At 38.7% G+C, this 5,940-nt stretch overlaps 1 protein-coding gene and 1 pseudogene across 1 annotated transcript in view; one reads left to right on the forward strand and one right to left on the reverse strand.

Moving 5' to 3' along the window:
- The window catches only part of DNAAF9 (dynein axonemal assembly factor 9), a 232,553-nt gene that overhangs the window by 88,088 nt on the left and 138,525 nt on the right, over positions 1–5,940 (forward strand). The window lies entirely within an intron of this gene.
- On the reverse strand, positions 4,179–4,547 carry LOC103214175 (annotated as a pseudogene).

The raw sequence follows: 5,940 nt of genomic DNA on the forward strand, positions 1-5,940 counted from the left end.
ATAGATAACACATTGGAAGGGCAAAGGAGAAGAATTGATGCGATGGAAGACAGAATTAATGAGATGGAAGAAAAATACCTGAATACTTCTTTACAAAAATTTAGTGAACTTGAAGATAGATCAACAGAAAATTTCTCAACTGAAGGGCAAAGAGAAAAGACTGGGAAAAAACGGAGCATCCAGTATCTGTCAGACCATGTCAAATGATCTAACATAGTATAACTGGAGTTCCCAAAGGAGAGGAAAGATAAAATGAATCTGAAAAATATGAGTTGAAAATGTCCCTAAAAGTTTCCAATTAATGGGAGACATCAATCCACAGATCCCAGAAGCTCAACAGACCTCAAAAAGGATACAAATGACTTCAAACATGTGAAAATGATCATAAACTTGTGCAGGGATCTCTTGTGAAAAATCTACAAATGTTAAAGAATTTCACTTTCAACAACCAAAATTCATTTAAATGCAATGCTCATTACTTGAGTCTGTAGAAAATTGTTAAATCTGTTTTCTTCTCCCTTCTCTTACTCAATTGCTCATAGCCCCTAAACGTTTCTAAAACCCCTTTTTCCTCCACTACCCAAATACTTCTGTTCACTGCTCTTTTCCCTTGGCTAAAACCCATAATTTTACAGCCAGAATTGGTGCCTAAGCTTTAATTTCCACTGACCAACCACTGCTGGCAGCTCTAGGATGGCCAGAGAGCCCATGGCTCCATGTTTCCTGGTCTTTTGTTAGATCCTACAGAGGAAAAATAGAGTCTTCTGAGAAACATATTTTTTTCTTTTTCTGTTTTTTTTCGTGAAACATTCTTTACAGAGGAACTGCACAAGTACTCACAGACATACTGATTATACTACAACAAAATGCTACTTTTCCATCGATGAAGGTGTTAGAAATTTTTAAAGGGTAGGGAGGGTGAAGTTGTCAACTACCTGAGACTAAAAATCAGGCCTTATTCTATGGAATAGGTAAAATGCCTGTTTGGAGTGAGCACTTAGCATCCCTAGCCGGCAATTTCAGTCTAATAATTCACACCAAGAAATAAAGGTGTCAGCAAAAACTTAGTCCCAGATATGTTCAGTGATGCATTCATTGTTTATAAAAACAAAACAAAGAAGACAAAGTAAATCTTCAGCCACAGGGACTTGATTAAATGAATCCATTCAGTAGCACATTACACTGCCATTAAAGATGGGGTTATAGAATTGGATTTGATTTGGAAAGATTTTCATCTTTCCAAAGTATGTTAGGTGAAGAAAGTAAAAAAGCAGCTATGTTTCCATCTTTGTAAAACAATTTGTATTTCTATGTTTAAGACACTTGAGGTGGTATTCTTATTGGTCGTTTTTATATTTTTACTTATTTATACTTTCACTTTTATTATGTAATTTTACAATATTGAAATTGAGCTCCTTTTTCTCCTTGGTCGGTCTCCTTGGGTTTTTTTTTTTTTAAATTAATTTATTTATTTCATTGTTGTTTTCTTAAACAAATACACATTCCTTGAATCCCTATTCTATTTCTCAGAAACTGTGCTTGTGCTAAAGTCACAAATGGGCAGACACTGTCCCCACCCATACTGTTTAATGGATAAGATGGGCACTTAGGACAATAACAACAACATAATGGAGTGAGTACTACAATAGCAATGGGAGCATAGAGGATAAGGGGATAACGGTGCCTGGGAGTGCTCAGAATTGCTTCACAGAGGAGTTGGAGAAGGGGCTAATACGACCATTCCAGGCACAGGGATGGAGCCTGCCTGAAAGCCTTAGGATCCCTTTTGAACATCACAAGAAGCTCCTCAAATGTGGGTGCCTTCCGTTGCCTAGCTCTTAAACCAGCTCCTGCCCTGGTTTGGTGATGGTGTCTGGATATGGACTTCAAGCTACCCTAAGAGGTACTTCTACTGGGTACCAGCCTAGCTAGGAATTCTGTCTGAAGTTTGGCGCGTCCTTGCCCACTGGCCAAGGGCCAAGTTACACTGGTGTGGTTCTTGGTGTTTTTAAACTTTTGCTGCTTATCTGACCTTGATATCTATCTAGGCCTGGCCTCTGGATTTGGCATTGAAGAGTATGAGTGGATACTTTTCCCCTTTTCATCATCAGATCTACCTGACAAACTTTAACTACATACCACAATATCCATTTCCACAAAAACAAGGTTCGTGTCAGGGAGAAGTGTGAGGATAGTGTATCTGGTGGGAAGCACACAGGCTCTGGGTATCTCCTATCTAGAATATTTCCATATTTGCTGCTTGTTAGCATCGTGTCCTTAAGCAGATCATTTTACTGCTTCATGCCTCAGTCTTCTCATCTATAAAATGGGCATAGAGAAATACACAAGGTTGTTAAGAAGATTAAAAAGGACTATATATAAGTAAGAATATATAAAAAAACAAACAAACAAACTCACTGCTGTCAAGTCGGATCTGACTTATAGCGACCCCTTCTTGGGTTTCTGAGGTAGTATCACTATGGAAGTAGATTGCCCAACCTTCCTTCTGAGGAGTGTCTAGTGTATTTGAACTGCCAGCCTTCTGGTTAGCAGTCAGATGCCTTCAGCACTAGGCTACCAGAGCTCCTGTAAGAAAGAATACTTCATATCTAATGCTAGTTATATTTTAAGTAATGAGAATTCATTGCATCTTCCATTTCACTCAGAGCCTAGACCTGAAAGCAGTATTTAACAATTCATTCTGATTATGTTATACTGTAATTAACACTGACACATCCACCTTCCTCAGGGAAATTTTTTGAGAGCAGCATGCACCTCTCTTCTTCTGTATATCCCCGAGAGCACACACTATTTTTCACCTAGAAGAGAGCCAGAATTCTACTACTCTACCTCTGCTTCCTCTCATAGACAGGAACCAAGGCAGGCTGGTAAAATGGAAACATGCTTTCTGACTTCCAAACAGAATTGAAAATAAATAAATAAAGTGTATTCTTTAAAAACCAAAACCACTGCCATCAAGTGGATTCCAACTCATTGTGACCTCCTTTGGGTTTCCAAGGCTGTAAATCTTTACGGAAGTAGATTGCCCAGTCTTCCATCTGCAGAGTGACTGGTCGGTTTGAACTGCCAACCTTGTGGTTAGCAATAAAATGTCTTAGGCACTACACCACCAGAGCAGCTTATTATTATTGATTTTTTTGTTGTTGTTTTTAAGTCTCACAAAGTGAAGCATTCAGGTGTAGCCCAAGGGCTTAGAGCCCAGCAAGGGAGTCACAGATCCACTACTTGGCTGGACAGCCTCAGACTTGGCTTCCCCGTGGCCAGTGTTGTGCGTTGTGGGTGTGAGCGAGAGAGGACACAGATGTCAGGAAGGCAAGTGGAAACCCAGATGCTCTCACAGCCAACTTCAGGCAGGCCAACCTTAGGCAGGCCTGCAGTAGAGACAGAGACTTGCAAGTATTGAAGACATCCAGTGTGAAGTCCTGGGAATAAGTACTTTATACAGATTATTTCATTTCATTCCTGTAATCACTTTGTAAGGTAGACAGTTTTCACGCCATTGCACGATGAGACATTTGAGGTTCAGAGAGGTTAAGTCCTCTTTTGTGGTCACACAGCCAGTAAGAAACAGAGTAGAGGTTACAGCACAGGTCTTTCTGATTCTAAACATACTGTTGGTGCTAAGATGTGGGTAGCAGCCAGCTTGAGATGGGGAGTGGATGGGGAGCCAGAAGAGTCAAACAGATATTGAGGGTCTGTGGTTAGAATGTTACTTATAAAAGCAAGGAGTGTACGCTGCTCTGTAGTGTAGGAAAATGCGTGGTAAAAACCAGCACCAAAGTGGGAAGACTGTGCTGGACCCAGAGGGCACTGTATCACCTGATAGCAGTGGTCCAGGAACCCAAACCCCGAAGACCTGGTTCACAGGACCAAGGTACAGCAGTGGAATTGCAGGGCAGTCTGACCCAGGCAATTACAGATTATAAATTACAAATATATACATATTTGTGTATATAAGGTAAATATGTAAAATTAGGATGAGGGTCTATTTTCTCTAAATGATGTTAACATTATTTTTATTCTATATTTCCTGAGTTTTCTGTAATAAACATAAAGTTTGGTTTTGGGCGGAGGAGGAGATTTTTTGTATTTTTAATGATTGAAACAGAAAAGATCTAAAACTGCAGCTTCTGGAAGAACCACTTGTTTCTGCCCATCTAGTACCTCTCTGCAAATTTGACCTTGGCCTTCTGCTGGCCCTTATGTTTAACAGCAGGATCTGTGAGGACATCCTTGTTTATGACAGTTTTGTCCATGAGATACCCATAGAGTACCTTGAGGGCATGAGATAATTATGGTCATAAACTTTCACAAAAGACTTGGTCTTCGGCTTCATGGCAGTGTTCTTCTTGCCCATTGGCAGCTGTCACTTTGCACATATAGCTGTGGATTCCAAACATCGGAGTACAGCTATAGGGGCTGTTTGAGGTGCCATCACGAATGTTCATGATGACAGCTTTGCGTCCACAGTACCAGCCAGCCAAGACCAGCACCCCCTCTTCCAGAGATTTCATGAATTTGTCCATTTTGATGATAACCACCCAAGCCAACAGCAGAAATCTTTATTTTTAAAGTTTTAAAGGACTTTTTATTATTAAAATAAAACACTCAGAAAACTAACGTACAACTAAGTTAATTACTATAAAGAAAAGCAACAGAACCTCGCCAGCTGCTCCAAAAGCAGTCTATTTTCTATTGAAGCCAACCCCTTTTTTCCTCTCCCTAAAGAATAACACTGTCATGGATTCTGTGGTAATCACTCTTTCCTTGCCTTTGAGATTTTATAATCCAAATGTACTTCCATAAACACTGTAGTTTAGCTTTGCCTACTTTTTTAAAAATCTGTAAGTTCCCACTCTATCTCTTTGTTCTCTCCTATTAGTTGAAGAAACCAAATAATTTGTCTTATAGTTGCCCTCAGTTGGGATTTTGTTGATTGCATTTCTGTAGTATAGTTTAACACTTTCCTTGTCTTCTCTATTTTCTGTTCATTGGTAATTGAATACAGAGGTTTAATACATTTCAGGATTGATTTTTGAAGAAAAGACTACTTCCTAGAGAGTACTGGGTCTTTCTCAAGAGGCATATAATGTCTGATTGATTCTTTTTTTGTTTTGTGAGCAGCCATTGATCACAATCCTTAGATCTTTAGTTCATTAGATATTTAATTTGCTGTTACAAAATAGTAATTTTCCAAATCTGTTATTCATTCTTCATTTTTTTTCAAATTGTTATTTGGGTGAAAATTTACAGAGCGAATTCACTTTCCATACAGCAGTTCACATACACTTTGTCTCATGACATTGACCACAATTTACTATTCATTCTTCATTTATATTAACTTCTCTAAAGAAAAATGAGGAGTTCTGGTAGCCTAAGGCATATGACCGCTAACCAGAAGGTTGGTGGTTCAGACACACCAGCTGCTCCGCAGAAGCAAGACTGGGCAGTCTACTTCCATAAAGATTTACCACCTTGGAAACCCAATAGGGGTCCTGTGAGTTGGAATCAACTCAATGAAAATGAGTTTGGTTTTGATTTTTTTGGTAAAGAAAAATGCTCAACATGCTATTTGATTAAACAGTAGTTAAGTTCATATAGGAAAAGCAAGATGAACGCTTCAAGGCTTGCTTTTATTTATGTTTATAAAATATAATTAGTTCCCTATCATTTTCCAAAAGTGACTGATTTCACTTTTTCATAGATTTCAACATACTTGATGTGTTTCTATCCATTACAGCTGTTATCTTTATTGATGCTCACATTGTTCCGTCTTTGGGCAGTATGCTTCTGTCAAGATGGTTCACAGATCCTTTTAACACAATCTCAATAGACTTTAATAACTTCCTTGCTATGTGCTGTGACAGGATGTTCTGGGTTATCTTGTATACTTCTCTCTTTTTTTTTTTTTTTTTAATT

The sequence above is a fragment of the Orycteropus afer genome, unplaced genomic scaffold (assembly GCF_000298275.1).
Source record: "Orycteropus afer afer isolate SDZICR_OR568_19922 unplaced genomic scaffold, OryAfe1.0 scaffold00020, whole genome shotgun sequence".
Classification (NCBI taxonomy): Eukaryota; Metazoa; Chordata; class Mammalia; order Tubulidentata; family Orycteropodidae; genus Orycteropus; species Orycteropus afer.